The 22,548-nt window shown below is 45.5% G+C and overlaps 1 protein-coding gene across 1 annotated transcript in view; it reads right to left on the reverse strand.

Annotated features, from left to right (window-relative positions):
* Positions 1-22,548, reverse strand: part of LOC138515171 (broad substrate specificity ATP-binding cassette transporter ABCG2-like) — an 861,659-nt gene that overhangs the window by 108,477 nt on the left and 730,634 nt on the right. The gene's annotated exons all lie outside the window — the stretch shown is intronic.

Genomic DNA, 22,548 nt, shown 5'->3' on the forward strand with positions numbered 1-22,548 from the left:
TGGAAATCTCTGCCTGTTTTCCAATAAAATAGCTTAGCATCATGGTGATATTCATGGATTTAGATTTTGCATCCATCCACTGCTGTTGCCAGATAGATTCTGATCTATGATCACTCTGAGATATCTATAACTTTCTACACCTTCAATCGTCTGACCATCAATTGTCCATCTCCTATTTTTTCACGCTAAGCGGATCGATTTACCTGAAAAGACTATCACCTTTGTCTTAATGAGTTTGATTTTGAGCCCATTATTGGCGGCAAATGTTAATAGTGCCAATAATTTAAGTTGGAGACCACACAGTGTATAGTCAAACAACAGGAGATCGTCTGCATAGCCTAGCCAACTCACCTCAAGAAGGTCAATTTTAAGGCCATTCGACATCATTGCATTGAAAGTCTCAGGTAAGTCCGCTAAATATAAGTTGAACAAGGTTGCAGCTAAATTGAAACCCTGCTTAACTCCTCAATATGTTGGAATTTGGTCAGACACTTTACCCTCACTATCTAGCCTCTCTTTTACAGATGTATTCGAATACAATAGCCAGATAATTGACAACACCCCAGGTGGAATATTCCAGTGCTTCAACTTGTTCCAGAGTTTATTTTTCAGAATCGTATGGAATGCGGCAGAAACAGCTATAAAAAAAACATATAAAGGTAGCTGTCGTCTCGCCCATGTATATTCTATGGCTGATGTCATATAGTAACATTGTGAAAGGTGGATGATTTAGCCCGAAATCCTGATTGATTTGGTGGCAAACCAGGACATTCATTAATCCATTGGATGAGTTCCATATGTAGTATTTTAGCAAAGAATGTTGCTGGAATGTCCAGCATTGCTAACATTCTCGCGCCTCGAAACACTTGTGTATAGGCGCGTTACAAATGCCATATCATATCATATAATTCAGTACATTCCTTGATCTTTTACGCCATCTTTTTTATATATTGGCAATATGGAACTTTCCTGCCATGTTTTGGGTACCTTGTTATGTTTAACTATCCATCCAAACAATAAATATAGAGCATTAGCCTATTTGTCCGGGGATAATTTCAAGAAAGCATTACACGTGCAATCTGGTCCCATTGCACAGGAAGAGGATAGAGACAAAATCAGCTCTTTAATATCTGCAAAATATAGACTTCATTTCCATTCATTTACCATTATTTCAGATATTTCGTCAGCAGGATTCACAGCTCCCAACGTTTTGCCAACATGAACTGCCCACTCATGCTCCCCTACACAGTTAACTGAAAGTGCTTTCTTTTTCGATTGATTAACTACCGTCCATATACCCTGAGTATTATTTGATCTAGATAGTTGGGCCAAAGTTTGCCAAATTGCATTAGCCTTCTCAGTTTTGAGCCACCAAAGCCATTTCCTGTATTCGTATTTAGCAGTTCTAATTTTCCCATGTACATCACACTGCTTAGTGTTTATAATTGAGCTTATCTTTTTGCATAAGAGTTTCCTAGCATTATGGACATTGTTGTCATATTTAGGCTTATTCTGATGAATACTATTCAATCTTTCACATGTGGAAATATATTTGCGTTTATGCGCAGAGACATGTTTTATTGCATCTGTTGCATATTCAAAGTCATCTAACATCATTACCGCTCTAGTGTCAGTCACTTCTTGGAACGTATTAATAAAGTTGGTGAGTACTACTTCAACTATTTGATTACCTTTTGGTAAAATGGTTGGGTTCCATATTATACTATTCCCAGAATTATTTATCATGATGTTTCCAGCTAAAACATATTCATTTTTGTCTGTCATACCATTGTTAGTATCAGATATAGGGGGAGGTGGTCACTTTCTTCACAACTACCTACAGTCATATCACAGACAATGTCTTCTGCCAATTCATTAATTATGGTATAATCAATGGTAGACATAATCAGTCTGACAATTCTTGTAGGGTTTCTTATTTGGTCGCTTAGACTATTGCCATTCAGCACCTTTAAACTAAAGGTACAAATCAACTCATTCCAACCCTTTCCATATCTGTTAGCAGTATGAAATTTGTATGGTCCTGATTTACAGTCAACCTCTTGATAACTTAAAGATTCTGCAAGTACAGCATTAAAGTCTCCTAGTAAAATAATCAGATATTTATGGTCACACTCTTGTAAGATTTTCCAAACAGTTTGAGTATAATCTTATTAAAAGTACCATTATGAGGGTTATATATGTTGATCACGAGAATTGGTGAAGGTGTAGAGTTCTGAAATTGAATTATTACCACTAATACCATATCTGTAGACCATCTGGTATCAACTCCTGTCCATGGATGATGTATAGATGTCAAGGGACCTCCCTTAGGATGCCCCAAAGGCCCTTTCTTTGCATGTCTTTGAATGGTGCAATGCCCATCAGTATCACAGTCTTCATGCATCCATGTTTCTTGCATTGCCACCACAAAAAATAGTTGCATATTTGCTAATATTCCTTCATCTGATGTGTAATGGGAATTTCCTCTTGTATTCCAGGATATTACCACATTAATGTTTTCGAGACTGCTTGTTGAATTGGTCTTTAAAGGCAACAGGGAGCCATTGCCAATAGCCATCGAGCGATTCTGAGGGAGTGTCTACTTGTTGAGTCTTTTCTGTTATCTTTGCCACATTTGAGCCGCTATTAGCATCTATCAGAATCTTATTTTTCCCTGGTATTTCCTTAGCTCTTTGCTGTGGTGTCGTACTGGGATTTTTGATACTATACGACTCCTGTGTGTTTATATTCATAAATCTCTCCTGACATGAATATCCTAGTTTTCTAAATTCCATGCCATACTGGAGTATGTAGTCTAAGATCACTTCATTTGTACAGCATATTTTAGTAGTTACACTACTCATCCCAACAAATTGATCAACAATCCGTAGATCTTTTGAGGTGATCATTCTGAGAGGTATTATTTGTTGGCATAAATCAAGAATGTGTTTTCTGTTCAGCAGTATGCTATTATTATTTGTATCACTTACTTGTAATTGTAAGGCCCGTATCTTATTTTTAGACAATTCATTATGTGTCCTGTCTTGTTGTTTAGAAGCATTAGGGCAATCTGCTATTTCTTGATATGTGTTGTGTTCACTTGCCACATCATTTTCCAATGTTACCAGAAAAATACTTTGTATATCGGCAAGTATGCTGTCAGCGATACAAACGTTTTTCTTAGCTTTCTTCCTATGTTTCATAGCAAGTATCCTTCCCTTTTGACGCATTGGAAGTGAAGTGATTCAGCATGATCTGTTTTCTTTAAATCAGCCATATAATCACCTATATCATTAGTCTTTTTTGCTTAATTATTATCTTTGAGATTTTCGATAGGTACAGGAGGAGCATGCACTACAGTGACATGTTCCTTTACCATGCTATTTATGTCTATTACTGGAGTGTTAATGTCTTTCACACTATTATGGCAGTTGGCAGGGGTAGGTTGTATTTCAGTTTCTCCTATGATGGATGTCCCCACTTGAGAGTGCATAATACATCCATTCTTTCTTTTTTTGAGTCTTTCGTCAGTGTACATCGCTGCTTGAGAATTTCATTTCATTTCTTTTTTTGTTTTTGTATTGCCCTTAGTAGTAGACTTTGTTTTGTTCTTACTCTTTTTCATTGTCTGCTCTTGGACTAGGTCCTCTTTTCCTTTTTCCTGTGGTTTAATGTCACTCTCAATGATATTATAGTTATCTACTTGTGTATCTTGTAGTATTTCTATTTGGATGTCCTCAATGGATTCAAGAGTCGTATTTATCAAGCGTGGGTGATTAAGTGTCAGTACTGCTGTCTTTTATTGTTTTTCTCCCTTTGTTAATATTTTTGTGAAGGAATATGGGGTGAACGTCTAGTTTGCGTTCAATGTTTTCACATTTATCTACCAATGTCGCTAACAGATTTACCAGCCCCTCAAACATTGAATTGGAATGCATACTATAGAGGTATTTTCATTCATTTGTGACTCCAGAACGAGTTCAGTAAGTGCACTGGATTCTATGTCAGCTGTTTGATTTATGCACAATGGTGTACATTCATCAATTTTAGCCTCAATTGCTATCAGCTGACCGGTTTCCGGATCAACTTCAATTCTGCTAGTAGGTACTACATTAGTCTGTGAGAAAGAGTCTTGATTACTTATTTCAATCACATCTAGAGTGTCAAAGGAGCTAACAATACCCTTCTCACTCCCATTCTCTTTGTTCAACTATTCTTCATCACCCTCGTGTATCTCCCGTGAATCCAGCTCTATTCCAGGTCTTGCCCCCCACCCCTCATTTCCCTCATTGTGAGTGGTTTCAGGAGTCTTATGCGCACAGAGTTGTGATTTAACACATTTTTCAGCTACATGCCTCAAATCACCTTGCATCACATCTACTAATTGTGAGTTAGATTTATTTTCTCCCATATCATGTTGCGTTATTTGTTCAAGTAGATTTCCCACACTGCTTACTGGTGATTTCATCTGATTCTCACTCGTTGAATCTTTCCCCACCACATTTTCAGTATTCGGCATATTCATCATAAGTGAAATAGTTGTTGTGCTAATGCACAGCAATGCCGAACAAAACTCCTTTCTGTATAAGAATAGGTGGAAATATTTGCAGGTCCATACCACTGCTAGGCTTTCCTTCTCGGCCTTGGAGTAGGCCTGTTCTGTGGAGGTGAGGATTCTGCTGGCGTAGGCTACGATGAATACTTTAGCCTGGTCCTCAGGGTCTTTTTGGGATAGAATGGCGCCCAGTCCCACTGGGCTGGCATCGACAATAACCTCCGTGTCCCTTCGGGCGTCAAAGTATGCCATGTGTTCTGCCTTCGAGATTGAGTTTCTGATGGATTCGAACGCATGTTGGCACTCACTTGACCAAGTGAATGGCTGTTCTTTGCGTGTGAGCAGTTGTAGTGGGTTGCTCACCGTCGCATAGTCCTTGAGGTATCTCGAGCAATAACTTGCAAGTCATAGAAAAGAGCGTAGCTCTGAGGTGTTTGCGGGGGCAGGGCCATGTTGAGTGCCGCAACCTTGTCTTGGTCTGTCCGCATGCCCTGGTCCGAAAAGATGTGGCCAAAAAAATCGTAGTGAGCCCTTGCCGAACTCGCACTTGTCTTTTCGATTCCATGGTGCTACACACACGGTGCAAGGCTGTGTGATGTTGTTCTTTGGTTTTACCGAATACCAGCACGTCGTCCGAGTAATTTAGACAGTTCGGTATGCGACGGATGACTTTGTGGATCTCTTCCTGAAAGATCTCCGCAGCCGACGATATTCCGAAACTGAGTCTTTTGAACTGAAATAAACGTACATGCGTTACGAAGGTTGTGATGTATCTGGATTCTGGGCTTATTTCGATCTGGTGATACCCCTTTGCTAGGTCTAGCTTGGAAAAGACCTTTGCTCCATGGAGGAGGTGGATCATGTCAGTGATCCTTGGTGCTTGGTGTCTCTCCCTTTCGATGGCAATGCTGGCTCTCGTCATGTCCACGCATAAGCGTATGGAACCGTCAGGGGATTCCTTGGGGACCGGGACGATTGGTGACACCCAGGGTGTGGGCCCCTGAACTGGCTCGATGACATACAGCTTTATCAATTTGTCCAGTTCCTCCTCTACTTGCTTCTGTATGTTAACTGGCATGCCCCTGTAGTGTTGCGCCACCGGGGGCACGTCCGGGTTGATGTGGAGGTGGACCTTCCTGTTTTTCAGCTTGCCTAGCTCTTTAAACAGTTTCGGGAATGCTTCGTGTGTGGCCTTGGGTGTAGCGATGTATTTGTGGACCATTATCTGGTACAGGATATGCACGAGGCCCATGTCGACTGCAGTTTGGAATCTTAGGATGCATCCGCTGTTTCCCTCCGTGTTCAGGATGTGTAGGGGAATTTTCGCCGCATGAGACTTGTTTGCGCACCATGCTGTGATAGCGCCCTTGCACAGCAGTGGTGTGTTTGCACAGTATGGGTATATGTCCACCGTGGCCTTGCGTATTTTTGGTTGACGAGATAGCGAATGATATGCTTGTTGGCTGATAATGTTCACTGTAGCCCCTGTGTCGATTAGGAACTCTATTGGAGTGTCATTAACTTGCAGCGTGAGGATCGGTCTATGTTGGGTGGCCGTTGCATTGTTTTTTTTTTTTTTAATATCAAATTTTATTACATTTTGTGCAATAAACGACAAGTTACCAACAAAACCATAAAACTTTACATACAGTTGGCAGAGTAGCACGAATGAGTATGCTTAAAATATATGCAATCGCAACGAGACACGTAATGCGAGGTATATGAGCAGGTGAGGCAGCAGGTAGTTTATGGATGATTACGATTCACAAGCATCCCAAAGAGTGATGTTGGCAGATATGGTCTCTGGAGGACTTCGTGCCAATGCATACCGCCAATGTTACATCAGATTTATAATGTCTGTTCCCACCTACCCCAAATCTTATCTGCTTTGTCTGGGCAGCCTCTAGCTTGGTAGACTCGGCGTTCCATTAATATGGCTGCATCCACGTCCGATGTCCACTGATCGTATTTCGGGGTATTTTCTGAACCCCACAATTGGGCAATGTTCCTTTTCGCAATTCCTGTGGAAGTTGAGACAAGTAGCTTTTCGAATCTTGACAGTTCAAGAGTGTCTGCAATGCCCAGGAGCAGGAGTTTAGGATCCGTCGGGACTGGGCGGCAAAGGACCCTGGAAAGCCTCGCGCTACATTTATGCCAGAAGCGTTGTATACGTGCACACTGCCAAAGGATGTGGTAAAAGGATCCTTCTTCTTGTTTGCAGCGTAGGCATTTGGGGTCGGTCGATTTGCCCCAGTTGTACAGGGTTATACGGGGATAGTATATCCTATGTAGTATCTTAAATTGCACCAGCCGAATTCGTGCCGAAATTGCACATTCTCTAGGATACATCAGGATTTCAATCCAGTCTTCAGGTATTATGGGGCCAATATCATTTTCCCATTTCGTCTTCAAGGTCAGCAGTTCTTTCGCGCCAAATGAGGAAATAGCATTGTACATAGTGGATGTGACCTTGTTGTTTACCTTATCCATTACTATGTTCCTTTCCATAGGTGTGCATTCCGGCATGTCTACGAGTTGGGCCCTGTGTACGGTAAGTGCATGCTGTAGTTGTCCGTGGTGATACCGTTCAGTCTCTGGCAAGCCATGTGCTGCAGCAAGCTCAGGGAACTGCATCAGCTGGTCGTTCACTACTATCTGCTGAATCGTCTGTATGTTAGCTGCAGCCCAGGTTGGCCATTTCGGGAGGTTGGCAAGATTCGGGAGGTGAGCATTGTTCCATATGGGTTGGACTGGGGTAATTTTGTTATCCCAGCCTAAGTGTTTATGTATTTCTTTCCACACCAAGGCTGTGTGTACTGCTATCGTGCGTTCAGGCGGGCGGGTCTGTGTACAGTAGAGGCTTTCGAGTGGGGACATACCGTGTCTTGCCGCTAGTTCGGCTCTTATGTGAGGGATGCTCGGGTCTCCATGTAGGATATCATTGACTGTTGCCATCTGGGCTGCCCAATAATAGATCTGGATGTTCGGGAGTCCTATTCCCCCCTCCCAGACTGAGCGTTGGAGAGTTTGAAGGGCAATTCTCGGGCGCTTCCCTCCCCATAGGAGCGTACGTGTTGTGCTATTTATACTGTGGAATTCTACAGCGGGGATATGGAGGGGGGCATTCTGGAGAATGTATAGAAAACGGGGCAAGGTCAGCATCTTAAAGAGTGCTGCTCTGCCTAACAGTGTCAGCGGAAGTACTTGCCAGTGGGCTACGTCCTGCTGGTATCTTTTGATAAGCGGGTATAAATTTTGTCTTACGTAGCTATTTAGCTCGTTGGTAATTTGAATGCCTAGGTATCGAAACTGATTGGTTTCAACTTTGTATGAGGAGCCCGATGTTGGAATGCAGTCTATCCCTTTAACTGGGAACAGCACAGATTTGGGCCAGTTTACTTTGAGTCCACTAAAGGATCCGTACTCTATTAGGATTTGCGTGACTACAGGGCATGACGATGCTGGGTCACCCAAGTATACTAGGAGATCATCTGCATAGAGGGATACTCTATCTTCGCAGTTCGGGCCCCACCTTAAGCCAGTCCATGTGGAAGTGTCCCTCAGGAGGACTGCCAGTGGCTCTATTATCAGTGCGAACACCATTGCCGAGAGTGGGCAACCTTGCCGGGTTCCCTTCCCTAGTCGGATGGTACGCGATGGCCACCCATTTATTTTAACCTCGGCTACTGGGTTATTGTACAGTAGTTGTACCCATTTTATGAATGGTTCTCCAAAGTGCATCCTGCGCATTATGGCCCATAGCGCCTCCCAATGAACAGAGTCAAATGCTTTCTCAAAGTCTATGGCCAGTAGAGCCAGCGATTGCTGCAGGGCCGGGGCTCTCTCTAGTGCTAGATGCAATCTGCGAATATTCATTCTGGTCGACCTCTGGGGCATAAAGCCACATTGGTCCGGGTGGATCAGGGACGTGATGACTAGTTGTAATCTATTGGCAAGAACCTTAGCCAATATTTTGGCTTCGCTGTTAATGAGGGATATGGGTCGATAGGATGTGCATTCTTCAGGGGGTTTACCCTTTTTGGGAATTACTATTATGGTGGCTTTGCGGAGATCAGGTGGGAGCTCGCCTTGATTTAGAGAGTGCTCGAACACATTGAGCAGGTGTGCGGGTATGTCCAGGTGGTGTAGCTTTTTCCAGAGGTCTATTGGGAACCCATTCGGGCCTGGGGTCTTACCGGCCTGGAGTTGTCCAATGGCCGTTGCTATCTCAGTGGTAGTAATTTTGCTGTCTAGAGCGGTGATCTGGTCTGTGGTGATTGTTGGGAGGACAATGTCAGTTAGTATGGTACTGTCTATAGCGTTGGCGGGGGGTTTGTAGAGATTCTCATAGAACTCGGCAAAGCGTTCAGCGATGTCTGCATCGACGTGGATTAGGTTTGCGTTTAGGGTTCTGATACATTTGACCTTTGATTGACCCTCGTCTCGTTTTTCCAGCCATGCGAGCAGTTTACCTGCTTTGTCTCCCGTTTCATATACACGTGCCTTCATTGCAGCGTGTGCTTTCTTGGCACAGTCTAAGGATAGATTATGCAACTTCTTCTGTGCCATTAGTAAGGCTCTATTTGACTCCGGGGTGTCACTGGCAATGTGTTCCAGTTCCTTGGACATGACTTCAGTTTCAGCTTCCATGACTTTTTCGCGATGCATCCTCTTCTTATGGGACGTCCATGATATAATTACTCCGCGCAGAACTGGCTTGTACGCCTCCCACAGTGTGTTGGGGTTATCAGTCGAATCTGTGTTAAGGTCAAAGTAATCGGAGGTGGCGGTCTCTATCAGCTCCTGAAATTCAGGGAATCCCAAGTAGTAGGAATTTAAACGCCATAAGGGGGGCGGTCGTGGTCTAGCTGTTTCCAGTTCTAGTAGCAGTGGAGAATGGTCAGAGATTCCTCGGGGAAGGAAGGATGTATTACTTATTTGGTGACTACTTTGGTGTGGGAGGAAGAAATAATCTATCCTGGACATCGAGGCGTGGGCTCCCGAGTGGAAGGAATATTGTCGAGTCTGAGCATGAAGAACTCTCCACGCGTCACAGAGGCCCATTGCCGACACAAAGGAGGCCAGTTTAGTCGTAGTGGCGGGGTTTCTGGCTCTCAGGTGCGTGCGATCAAGCGTATAGTCCATGACCTCATTAAAGTCTCCTCCTATCACCGTAGTGTCTGCATTTGTTGTTGCTAGGATGGGGGTAATTTCGTTTAGCAGGTCGTTGAGGAGGGCTGGTGGGGAGTACACTGCCATGAGTGCCAGTGTTTGGTTCCATAGTATTGCCTGAATGTATGCATATCGGTCTCCTTTGTCCTGAAGAACGTTCGTGATCACCAGCGGAAGTCTCTTGTGGATTAGTATGAGGACTCCCCTCGCTCCCATAGAGAAGCCTGCGTGTATCGCAGTACGGTAGTTTGATCTTTGGAAGAATTTGCATATGTTTCCGGCTAGATGTGTTTTGGTCAGCATGGCTATGTCTGGGGAGTGTCTATTTAGGTGCTGCAGGACTAGTCGCCTTTTGATGCTGGCACCCAGTCCGTTCGCATTCCATGCTAGGAGTTTAAGCTTGCTTTGGGTCGAAGTATACTCAGCTGCCATTGTCAGTACGGGATCTGCTTACACAGTTGCATTTCCTTGGATGCATATGCAATAGTTCCGTGATATTTGGTCCGTATATCGTACTCGTCGTGCCTCTGTATGATAAACATTGAATAGATGTAACATCCCCAACTCCCCCCTCCCTATACTCCACCCACAACTGAAGCATCTGTCGACCCATTGTTAACTTCTGAACGATTTAACTGTTATCTACATCCGCCTGCCCCGAGACAATCCGTTTTCGCAGTGCGGCTGTGCTAGATGTTGCGTCTCAGGGGGGAACACAAGGCGGGGTGGTGGGACTCCGCTATACGGCGTTCCGATTTCACTTAGTGTCCAGGGGGCGGGATGGGGGGGCGCTGTTTGGGCGGCCGCCAGCCGGAGTTGCCGTCAACGTCGCGTTTGCGGTGTACAGTACAGCACCTTTGCGGTATGTTAGTAGTGGTCTGGATATCCGAGATATTGGAAATGTCTGCTAGTCTTCCGCGTGTTGTAGGATTCCGTTTTGTTGTTGTTGCTGTGGTTCCTGCTCAGGTGGTGGGTCAGGGCGGGGTCTGTTCCGCTCTCCTCTTCGCCTTCCGTCAGCGCTCCAGTCGCCATCTATATGCCTTTCAGCCCAGCTCCACGCCTCCTTAGGATCAGTGAAGTGGACTGTAGTGTTCTTGTGAAATATTTTAAGCTGGGCGGGGAATATTAGCCCATATTTAACTCCCATTGATTGCAGGCGTTTTTTGAGGAGATCAAATGATTGACGCGCTTTCTGTACTTCTCTGGTGAAGTCAGGGAAAAACGCGATTCTTGACCCGTTGTACGTAATAGTTCCTTTAGATCTCGCCAGTTGCAGTACTGTGTCTCTATCTCTATAGTTTAGGAACCTTGCAATGACTGTACGTGGAGGTGCTCCTGGCATGATCTTGCCGGCGGGAATGCGGTGGATGGAGAAGAATTTGGAGAAGGACTGTACGTCATATATATCCGCGAGCCAGCCCTCAAGGAATAGTTCCATGCAATCTCCTTCAGCTTTTTCTGGAAGACCCAGTATGCGGACGTTATTCCGTCTTGATCTGCCCTCACTTTCATCTGCTCTTGCTTCCAGGAGCTTTATGCGTGCCACCATGCCAGACATCTGTCGGTTCACGCCGCGAAGGTTGTCCTCAGTTTCGGAGATCCGCATCTCCGCCTCCCCGGTACGTGAGGTCAGTTTCTGGAGATCATGTCTCAACAAGGATACGTCCGCACCTATGCTATCCATCTTTTTCTCCATGGAGGTTCTAGAACTGGCAATAGCACCCATGATGTCCCTGAGGGAGATATTATCTTCCGTGCGGTCCAAATCTTGTTGTGTTGGCCTTTCCGGCTAGCGAGAGAGTGGCGTTGTTGCATATTGTTCAATCCTGCTTTGTGTGGAGGTCTTCCTGGGCTTATCTTTCCCCATTGCAGGGATGTTGGTGAGGTGGCGGTGCGGGTTCGTTTGGAGGAAGGGGCCCTATGGAGGGCAGGGAGGCGAGTGTTGTTATTGGGGGGGAAAAGGAGATTCGGGTATGGCCGCTCCCCACAATCCCTGGCAGGAGGAGTATCTACAGGCCATGCGCTTGCATCTGAGTGCGTGTCGGGGGAGACTCCATCGGTGGGTCCGGTTGTGGGACCGAAGTTCTGTGCACCGCGGCCGTGTGAGTGCCTGGCAAAGTAACGCTCGTGATGGTATGTGGATGCGCTTTAGATGCGCAGAGGGGGGGTGGCACCGGCCGATTCCAAGGGTGAGCTTGGCGGGTGGACGAAAGCGGTTCTGTTTAGGCCCAGGGGATCTAGGATAGTGGGCATACGTAGCCCAGCAGGTGCAGCGTGGTTTGTTCAGCATCCTTTTATGTGTGGCCAGGGGGGGGCTTGAAGTCCCTCTTCGTGTTGTGTCAGTTCAAACAGCAGGGGGTATCCCTCCAGGGTTGGAAACTGCGCTTGGTAGGTGCCACGCATATGTTGGAGGCTGGGTTCATGCACAGCGCGTGGTATGTTCGCATATATGGCCAGGAAATGTCACCCAGGATGCCGGGGTCCAATCCCCTGTCTCCCCCTCTCCTTACCGCTATCCCGGGTCGCCAGCGAGCGACCGGGGAGATGATCAGGGGGCGCTGTCGGAGCACTCCGTATTCTCTTCCACTCGTGGTGCAGGTCAGCGGGTTGCACCGGCAGCCTTCTTCGTGGATTGGTGGGCCCGCTCTGGGCCGTGCGCGTATTACGGGCCAGGAGGTGAGGATCGGTGTTCGCCTCTATTCTTCTTCCCCCGGTGTTGCAGCTGGGGAGGGCGCCTTTGTGTTGGATATCGCCGGCGATTCCGGGGGGGGGGGCAAGGTGAGTCCTCTTCAGATGAGGTGGGGGTGTGGGTCTCCACCGGCTCCCCCCTGCGCTCCGGGTAGCGTATCACGCTAGCAGCCGTCCGGATCCTGAGTGCAGCGGCTGGGTCTCCCCGCAGAGCGCGCGCGCGGGAGCACCGGTCGTCGCGTCTTTCAGCCGGCGCGGCTCTGCAGGCGGGAGGGCGGGTGTGCGATGGCACCGGACGGTCGCTTCTTTCCTCGCAGCCAGCGGGTGGGTGACTGCGCGCGCTTCGCGGTTCCTTCAAGACGGCTGTGGTTATAGGGATTCTCAGCCTCTGTCTCCGTTGTCTTCAGGCGGCCATCTTGGATTGCAGGTTGCGGTTCCACGGCTGAGTGTGTGCTGGGGGCTGTATCTCGTGAAGCCCGCACCGATTCGAGTCCGCGATGCTCCGAATCGAAGCGGCAGTAGTTCCGACGTCTATATGGAGTTTCAAGGTTTTAATTTTCTATTTTTGGCGGCAGGATGAATGTAGGATTGGGCTGGCGGCCGGGAGCAGCGAGGGATCACGTCTGCATCCTACGCCTGCTGGCCACGCCCCTGGCCGTTGCATTGTTGAGAGCCCACATGTACCAATTTTTTCTTTGGTCGTCCTCTGACGATAGGGTCTCACTGCTGGACGGCAAGCGCATTTCTATGTATCGGACGAATCGCCTACTCCGGCTGTGCCTCCCCCCTTCTTGTGATCGCCTGTCCTCCCTGGGATGTGCATTTCTGTGGTCCTTCTCTCTTCGTGAGGATTTGTGGTCCCAGTTGGTCCTGTTGCTCATTGGACTGTGGTGGGTCGTCCTACGGCGTTCTTGGGTTCTTTGTCTGCTAGCTCCGGCTGGGGGAGCGTATTTGCACAACGCACGGATGTGGTCAATGCCTCCGCAGGCGGCACATGGTTGTCCTATAGCAGGGCAGTCCCCTGTGTGCCGGTATTCATAACCACACCTGTAGCATGTGGCCTCTGAACGCCCTCCTGCTTGATTTGTGGATGAGTCTAGCCTGTTGACGGTGTCTGCGGTGGTCGTGAGTTGTTGTATGTTTATTTTTCCTAGGTTGTCTAGTTGTGACTCGACAGCGGCTTCCATTCTGGCTAGGGCCAAGATTTCTTCCAGCGTTGTTTCCATTGTTTTTGAAGCAGTTGAAGGCTTCAGATTAGCAGCCGGCTATTACCTGTGACCTTAAGGCTTCCTCGTTTGAGTAGCGGTGAAATTCACAGTACTTTTGTTTGATGCGCAGGCGCATTACATAGTTGTCTAACGACTCGCCTTTTTCTTGCCGGATGGAGTGAAAAATATGGCGCTCATAATCGGCATAATCGGCATTGGTATGTGGAGCTAAGTACTCTGACAGTTTGCGATGTACCTCTTCGTATGTTGCTGTGTCCCAGTTGATCATTTCACCAGCAATGTCTCTTACAGCTGGTGCTATAGCCATGGATAGAGTATATTTGAGCCTGTCATCCTCCGCAAGGCCCACTGCTCCCGTGTAGAATTTAAAGTCTCGAAGCCATGTGGCCCACCTGGGTCCTAGATTTGTAGTATCTCGCACGTCAAATGGGTTGGACATGTGCATCACCTGTGCAGTCCCTCCTGCCGTTGGTGTTTGAGCTCCATTTCCGCCTGTGCAGCTGTGGGTGCCGATGATGAGGCGGTGGGAGCTGTCGATGAGGTGTTGTCTGTCATGGTGAGGCTCAAATGGCGTGCCTCGTGGTCTGTTTGGGGGTATGCTCTTCTTCCTCCTGTGTGGGTAGGATGTGGGAATCCTGGACAGTTTTTAATCTTGACTGCTTTCTTTTAATTGTCCATACGTTTTCAAGCAGGCAGGACTATTCTACTGCCTTGTATCTTTCTTGAAAGCCTTCCATGTGGGTAGGGCACTCATTTGTTGCCTTGGATGGGTTTTCGTGGTTGAACTCACAAGTTTCTGCTGTTTTCCCTCCTTCTGCCTCCTCTCCCGTGCTTCTCCTCGTGTGGGTGGGGGAGGGGCAGGGCGGGGTAGCGACTTTCGCCACAGGCCGGTTCTCAACACAGCCTTCTTCAATTGTTCTCCTTCTCCCGGCGGAGCTCTCTCTCTCCCCCAGCTCTGCTGGGAGTGTCGCCGGCGCTCTCTCATGAGCTGCGGGCGGGACTATGGCCTGGAGTATGTGGCGCTGTCAGCTTGACGCGGTATCGCACGTGGACCGGTGCGGATGAGGGGCGCCAATGCGCAGCACTGCCCGGTGGCAGCCCTCGGCAAGCGCGTTGTGCGTCTCCTCTCGTCGCCAATGTAGGGGAGTGGATGGGCCTCCATCACGCCGCATACATGCCCGCAATAACTACATGGGAGACAGAGTTTCAACTCCAACATGTATTCTTTATTGAATACCAATTCTAACTGCCGGCATCCCCACCAGCCCCTCCCTATCCCGCAATGTCACTTCCTTCCCCCAAACAGTCTGCAACGGCGGACTCCCACACAACAATGTGGGCGGGCTACAACATAGCCCGAGGCTTCACAGCCTGACAAACCTTATCTTTTGTTGAAAAAAAGTTCTTAATTTTTGCCAATCTCATGTCATTGAGCAAGCCTTGTTTGTGGTGTATGGTTTTGCACGCACACGCGTGGCTGGGACGTTTCGGTCGTGAATCATATTCATTTCTAATTTCGCCAGACATGGTGACGATTCCACAATCAACACGCTCGCTCATAACCACAACGACGGATGGAACGTCAATTACCATTTTACTTATTTCAGTTTCCTGTAAATGGAACGTGTGTTCTGTAGATCAAATTGCCTCTTAAATATTATTTTGAATGCGAGTTAACGTTTCCGTTTGTAATCGCTCAACTCACTGTTCACACTACAGCTTACTCTTGATGAGAGTAGCAGCCAAATAGTGCTCAAGACTAAACACACAGAATTGTTTTGCACACGGATAACCGCTTTACCTGCTAGATGTGTAATGACTGTAATTCGATCGAGTTTGCATAACCATCGTAGACGGAGACTTCTTACATTTATCAGATATACTGCATCAGAAATCCACGGGCAGAGCATGAAATACTAAAACTGGTGATGGCCCAATCCAGCAAACAACAAAACAGTACACTTTACAGTGCACTTCCACGGATGCACGTGCGCCTGATTGATATGGGGTAGCTGGGTAAAAGGGGAGTGGCCAGCAAACTTCAGGCTATTTCCACTGCGTTTCTTGCCACCGCAGAGTCTCCTCACAGCCCACAGCAAAACAGTACACTTCACAGTGCACTTCCACAGCCAAAGGTACCAGAGATCCAGGTTTCAGAGAATACAGCATGTCAATATTATTCTCCAGAATAAGATTGGATATGTCAACTGCATGCTTAGTTAAGGAGCGGATATTAAGGTACACACTGCTAATAAGGGTTGGAAGGACTATTAGCACCGAGGAGGAGTGAGCAAACAATCAGGTTGCTCGGAAAGCGGGCTGAATCTACTGATCCAAGCCCCACGTTCCAAGCAACCTGCTGGCTTTTTACCCTGCACAACATCTCCCCCCCACCCTCCATTCCCTTCTCTTTATTATTTTATTATTTTAAACCCACCATCCCCACTAACCTGATTCAAGCCAGCGGCAGCACCAGCCACTTCTGCTGCGGCCTCGTCTCTGCGTCTTCTTTGGCCACCATGGAAATGTAAGAGGGGCGTTACAGAGCCCCATCTTCCTGATCCATGCCAGCCATCTTTAGTGAGTCTTTTGTTTGAATGAATGCTCTCAGCACCCCGGGATACCGAATTGGCATCCCAGGGTGCTTAATTAGGTTGGGAACATTCAACCGACTTATAAATGAGCACGAACTCCCCAGGCTGATTATCATTAAGTATCACATCTGTCTCTCATGCTGACACTGAACGTATCTAATACTATGATTGTAGTGTTCGGTAGAAGTAAATTGCGGGGCAGGTGGTGTGTTAATCAAGAAAGAATAGAAGTGGTACCATCATATAGGTATCTTAGGGTCATCTTCGTGAAGGAAGGACGATGGTCCATCCATGTAAATCAGGCAGCTTATCAGATGGAAGTAAGCCAAAGGAGGCCTACAAAGGTGTTATCATTTGTATGGGGGGAAAAGGTTAGATAGGTGTGTAGAAGTGCTGAACCTCAAGACAAATATGCCTACAATGTATGGAAGTGAGCTGTGGGGTTTTTCTGCTTGTGTAAAATTGGACGTGGCGCAGAATGTTTTCCTGAGAAAGCTGGTGGAGCTTTCCCCAGCAACCTCTGAGTATGCACTGCGACACGAGCTGGGGTTGCTTAGCATGGGATGAAAGGCTCTTAGTCAATTTGTTCAGTTCTTCCTGAAAGTGCATCTTGATGCTTTTATGAACCCCAATATAAAGAATGTGTTAATGGAAAAATTAAGCTGTACTGTAAAGGGAAAATATCAATGGCTCTCTGGCAGACATGGGAGTTGTGTAATATAGAGCATTTACGCCTATTTTCAAAAGGGCAAGGGAGAAGGCAGATTTTAGAATGTACTGATCAAGAGGAATGGGATTATACTCAGGAGCATATGTTAAGGCTCCCGTCAATAAAAGTGTATAGGGAGAGCTGTGCTGTAAGGACCCCCCAAAATTGTATTATAAAGGTAAACTCTCATGAGTGCAGTAGAATTATTTTAATGAACAGGTTAAATGTCTTCCCGGTGTGTACCAGGACCCGATGGTTGGGTGTGGAAAGGAAATGTTTACATTTCCTGTTGATATGTAAATTTAATATTTGGACCAAGAAGGAAGTGCTTAAGGCCACTTTTTATAGAGAATAATGTTAGAAACTGTGAGGTGGCTATGTTTTTAATAATGCACTCGACAGATGAGAATTTTATGTTGGATATTGTATCGTATGTGTAAGAATCTTTGGGGGCATATGTAAAGTTTTTTGTTTGATAGGACAGTATTTATAAGTGTAATTTGATAGTATTTATTTGTTTTTATGATGGATGTTAATGGTATATACTGAATAAACGTTGATTGACTGACCAAGTGCACATTACCAGACAATTCATTCACACCAGAGGTAGCGAGTGGCAAGAGGTTTCACCAGGAGTACAACAGGGTGTAATTACAGGTGAAACACCCCCATCATTATTAGCAACAAATGGTAAAACTGATCTACATATAACAATTTCGTTATCAGACGCATCCAGCCAACAGTGCCCATCCATAGGGCTACGCACTTTCGATGACACTTCGTTAACACAGAAGCCATGCTAAATCAAGATAATTTGCTAAAATTGATTTACACCAAGCAAGATGATCCTTGCATGCATCATTCATTGTGCAATTAAACTAAGACAGCAATAACAAAAAGATGAATAAACTGACCTATTCACAGTCTGCTCAAACCTTGCATGAACTAGCACCAACCAGCAATGCCTTGATGTTGTGCCTGCGCAGACACGCCCTTGAACTTATAAATAGTAGCACAAACTACTGCAGATTATGGGGAATCTAGTCCCCGATCGCTCCCAAATGTTTTTCAAATGCTCTCCAAAACCTGTAAAACTTATCAAGACCCTACATGAGGTGCAGGCAATGCTAAACAACTAAAAACTGTAAAAAGCAGTCAGTCAGAACATACACACATCGCTGTCCTGCACTCACTAAAGGTATAGAGCAAACACTTCAACACACTCCAGCAGACCTTGTTCCCTGTATTTATGTATGGAAAGGAGAGATGTGTTGCATATGGTCCTCTTATATGGGTGTTTGTGTGTTCCCCATGTGTGTAGGTGTTGCATCCAGTGAATGTGTGCTGGTGGAATGTATGACAAGCTTGCATAAGGCTGGGTGGAATGCTGATAGTGTTGCTGGGAGATGGATGAGATGGTGTGCCCAGGGTGTTCTTCCCATGTTTGTCTATCTATGTCGTACCTATCAGTTGTACTGGACCTACAAACAGTACCCAGTAACCAGAGGAACACAATAAGCAACCTGTATGAAGAACATGAGGCTGCAGAGTTTCCGTCAACACAACAATACATTTATAATGGGTTTTATCTTTAAGAGGAGGGTAAGCTGGAACCAGCCAGTTTTGACCTTTTAGTTGACCCGCTGTCAGCAGGAGTGTGTGCTGTTCATAGTGAAATTAAGTGAAAATAAGTGATTTGGCAGTCTGGGCCAGGTGAGGTGTAAAGCCCTTAAGCTGTAAGTCATTTAGCCACCCTTGAACGGCACCCTGATAAGATGAATAGGACACATTCCGTCTTTGTGGTATTGAGCTTCAGGAATTTGCTTGCCATATAGGCTTGAATGGAGGCAAGGCAATTCCTGAGGTGTGAGATATCTTGAGTACCACTAAATTGTAGGTATAATTGGGTACCACACATTACCAACCATTTGTTTGCGGACAGAGATGTTGCGGTCTTTGAGAAGTGATCCCAAGGGTTCCATGCATCAGTAAAGGTCAACAGAATGATGTGATGAATCCTGCAGATCCCTCACTAAACCTCTACCAAAGTCTCCTTCCAAGTGGCCAGGGAAAGGCGGACACTTCCTGATCCTGATCTTGGGGGAGTTGTACTGTGGGAGAATCACCTTGGAGGAAACGAGGCCCAGGGTAGTGGGGCGATCCTGTGCGATGAGACACATTATTTATCCTTAAAAAAGAAGATCTTTTTAAAGGGACCAGGACAGGTAATTGCCTATTGTTGTTATGATGTATTTGAAGCACATAGTAAACCTGTGGATGTAGGCAAAGCTGATGTGACACCTTTAATACTACAAGGATGTAAAGACCATTTGAAACCACTAAGGATAAAAATCACCTTTACTCCCAAAGGTATAGGAAGAGGAAACCTATAAATAATGGCTTAAACAAATTGCCTTCCTCTTTTCAAACAAACCATAATGATTATTCATTAAATGCATTTATGAACAGTAGACATACGTTTAAAAATAAGAATTTTATAAAAAGACCTAATTGTGTTTGTTGGAACTACGAGTCCCATAATCCCCTAAGTACTGGAATGAGGATGAGGGCTGAAGAGGAATGCTATCGTAGTAATCATCCTGTTAAGCCTAATAACCTACAGGTCTTGAGGGAAGCAGAGAGGTTTAAAAGGCCCACTCAAGGGCAGGCCATTAGATGTAGATGGAGATGGAGATTGAACTGTGAATCAGTGGTTGCAGAAGTAGCAGCAGAGCACAGTTTTGGTGATCCAGACAGAAATGAACAGAAGCAACACTGCAAATGTTTCCAAGCAGATTTCAACTACCTGTCCTGAGAGAGTCCTGTTTATCCAAAATCTAAAGTGCAGAGGTTGTGCAGCGGAAGGCGTGAAGGAATACTGCTTTCCCCTGTGTGAACCTAATTGCAGAGATTGCACAGCCCGAAGCGTGCTGGGGACAGCTGGCGTGCAGCTGAAGGTTCCAGGAGAGAGATAAGCTCTGTGAATGCATAGTGGGTGTGTACACCTTCACAGGGTGTGTGTCAAAATGGAGCCTAAAACAGTCCAAGTCCTGCAAATCATGAAGGGGACAATACAGAAGCCGGTGAGTGTGACCAAGCATTCTTAACCCTTGCGCGAACAAAGGCAGGCAACTGTAGCAAAGTAGAATCACTTGTGTACGAGTAAAAGCAAGAAAACCTTGACCGTTGATTTTTGAACAATGGGAAGTTGTAAAAGTACCACTCGCATATGAGTGAACTCTTCCTATAACATTCACGTAAGAGTGAAACCACGTTAATTGAATCTTACACTTCTGAAAACAGATGACAGACTGAATGCATATGCTTAAAAAGTATCTTTGAAGAAAAGGTTATCCGAAGAGTGCATTGTGAAGTGGTTGAAGTTGATGTATCACTGAATTCAAGTGACTAAATATTGAATTGCGAACTACTAGTGGAACAAGCATTGCCTAAGACAATAGAGGAACGCTCATTGCCCAAGCTTAGAGCAAAATGAGCACTTTCCTAAAGTCAAGAATGGTGTGAGCATTGCATTTGACCTAAAGGCATCATTGCCCAAGCCAAGAGTTGTGCGAGTAACATCCTCAGCCAAAAAAGACTAACATCAGACATAGCCGTAAACTACTTTGAGGAACAGAGAGCACAAGGACGAATGCAAGGTTATAAAAAGGTGGAGCCTGTTCCATAAATATTTATAAAGTTCACATTACCAAAGCCATAGAGAAGGAAAGAAGAGTCAGATACTTAGGGGCAATATTGGTTGTGGATTTGGCAGAAAGACAACAGTGGCAATGATGCTGCCCTTATGAATGGTGAATATTCAGAGGAAGAGTGCCTTGCCTACCTGAAGGTGTTGAGGTGCAGTGATGCGTAAATTGTCTTTTCTGAGAAGCTGATAAAGGTCACAAAGTTGCAAACTGATAAAATTGTGATAAGACGTTTGGTTGTCAGTAGAATTGAAACTTCAGAAGCCCAGTTAAATGTGGAATACTATGGGGCAGAGTAGACCTGCATGGTGAGTCCTTGTAGAAGTTAACCTGGTATGAGAGTGGTCCAGGTGGAAGCAGCGGGGGCTGTAAAGTCATCCTGACAAAGTGATTCCTAATGCTATAAAGAAACTTAAAAAGTGCTGTCAAGAAGCTGTGATTCTTTTATCTTGCCAGAGGTAGTTACATTGACACAGAACTGTATTTCTTTTTCTGACATTTATAAGTTGTTGCAAAACATTGTGAACCAAAACAATGTTGTTGCTGTTTCATTAAGTGGAAATCATTACTTAAAGAAGGAGAAAAAGTTGTTCTGTTGGTTAAATATTGGAGAAACTGAACTTTCTTTTGACAAAGCGAAGGAGACAAGAACTGAATTGGGACTGTGTTGCAAACTCAGATTTTCTTGTTTCTTTTTGTTGAACTTTGGAACTAAAACCTAACTTGAAACCTGGGCAAGGGGAGTTCTCCCAGGTGACAAAGAAAGACGGTGACGATTGGAAATACCAGTGTTAAGAGTTGTTATTAATTGCCATATATTTTCTTGTGTATTTATATTTAAGTGTGAGGGTCAGATATCCAGTGTTAGAGTGTTTTCCTTTAGTTTTGATAGGCAGGGAAATCCTCAACGGGGTAAGGATGGTGAGGTGTTTGTTAAAACATAAACTTTAATAAAATGGCACAATTTGAGAAATCATCTAAAAGTTTTCCGCCTCACATTTCTGATCCCTCAGAGAGTATTGAGCTTTATAGGACTCTACAGGTGACTGGGCAGTGGTCTTCACTGTAGTTGCCCATCTGGATGGCTTTGCGCCTGCCTAAGAGATAAGATGCTTTTGTGATCTGAGTAAGTCGTAGAATGTCAGCATGCACAAGCAAAGGTTCTGGAATGTGATGAGATGAGAATGTCAACAATTGAGAGAGACTAGAGGGAGATGGCAGCAGAGGGAGATGCTCAATAAAAAGAAAATATGGGTTGTTCTGCATACAACATTTTGGCGACAAGCTCCTCTGTATCTCCAACTGAAGGAGTGCTGCACCCTGGTGCATCTGCTATACCATGGGGCGCCGACTTGACAGGACTCTAGAGAGTAGAACAAATCAAAGTCTTCACATGCAAGTGTGTCACAAAGATGTTATGTTTTACACAAGTAATTAATTGAATTGAAGCCGCTGAACGAACATAAAGCAGCGAGCATGAGAGATTGTGTGCACAATGACTCGTCTACACAGAGAAAAAGAACAACCTATGGGGCAATAGAGGAAAGTACTGAACTACGTTGCACGTTGCATATTGGAAAGGAGCAAGTTGCTCTGAGACAAGCAACGCTTATGAACAGCAACAGCGTAGCGAGTTGAATGAACAGTGTTGGGTAAAAAGTGCGGCCAGACATCACCACTGGTAGCAAAATTGCACAAGAAGAAAAAAAACACAAACAGAAATAAAGCAATGTTCACATGCTATGAAGAAACCCCAAAATACAATGGCACCTGTTATCTAAACCAGGTAAGTTGGACGCCTATTTGGAAGCGATATACTGTAATACATTTTCAGCAAGAAGGAAAAAAACACTTTTCCTACATGCCCTAGGATCAGAGGGACAAGAAATATATA

This window comes from Ambystoma mexicanum, chromosome 6q (assembly GCF_040938575.1).
Source record: "Ambystoma mexicanum isolate Mex_15411 chromosome 6q, UKY_AmexF1_1, whole genome shotgun sequence".
NCBI lineage: Eukaryota > Metazoa > Chordata > Amphibia > Caudata > Ambystomatidae > Ambystoma > Ambystoma mexicanum.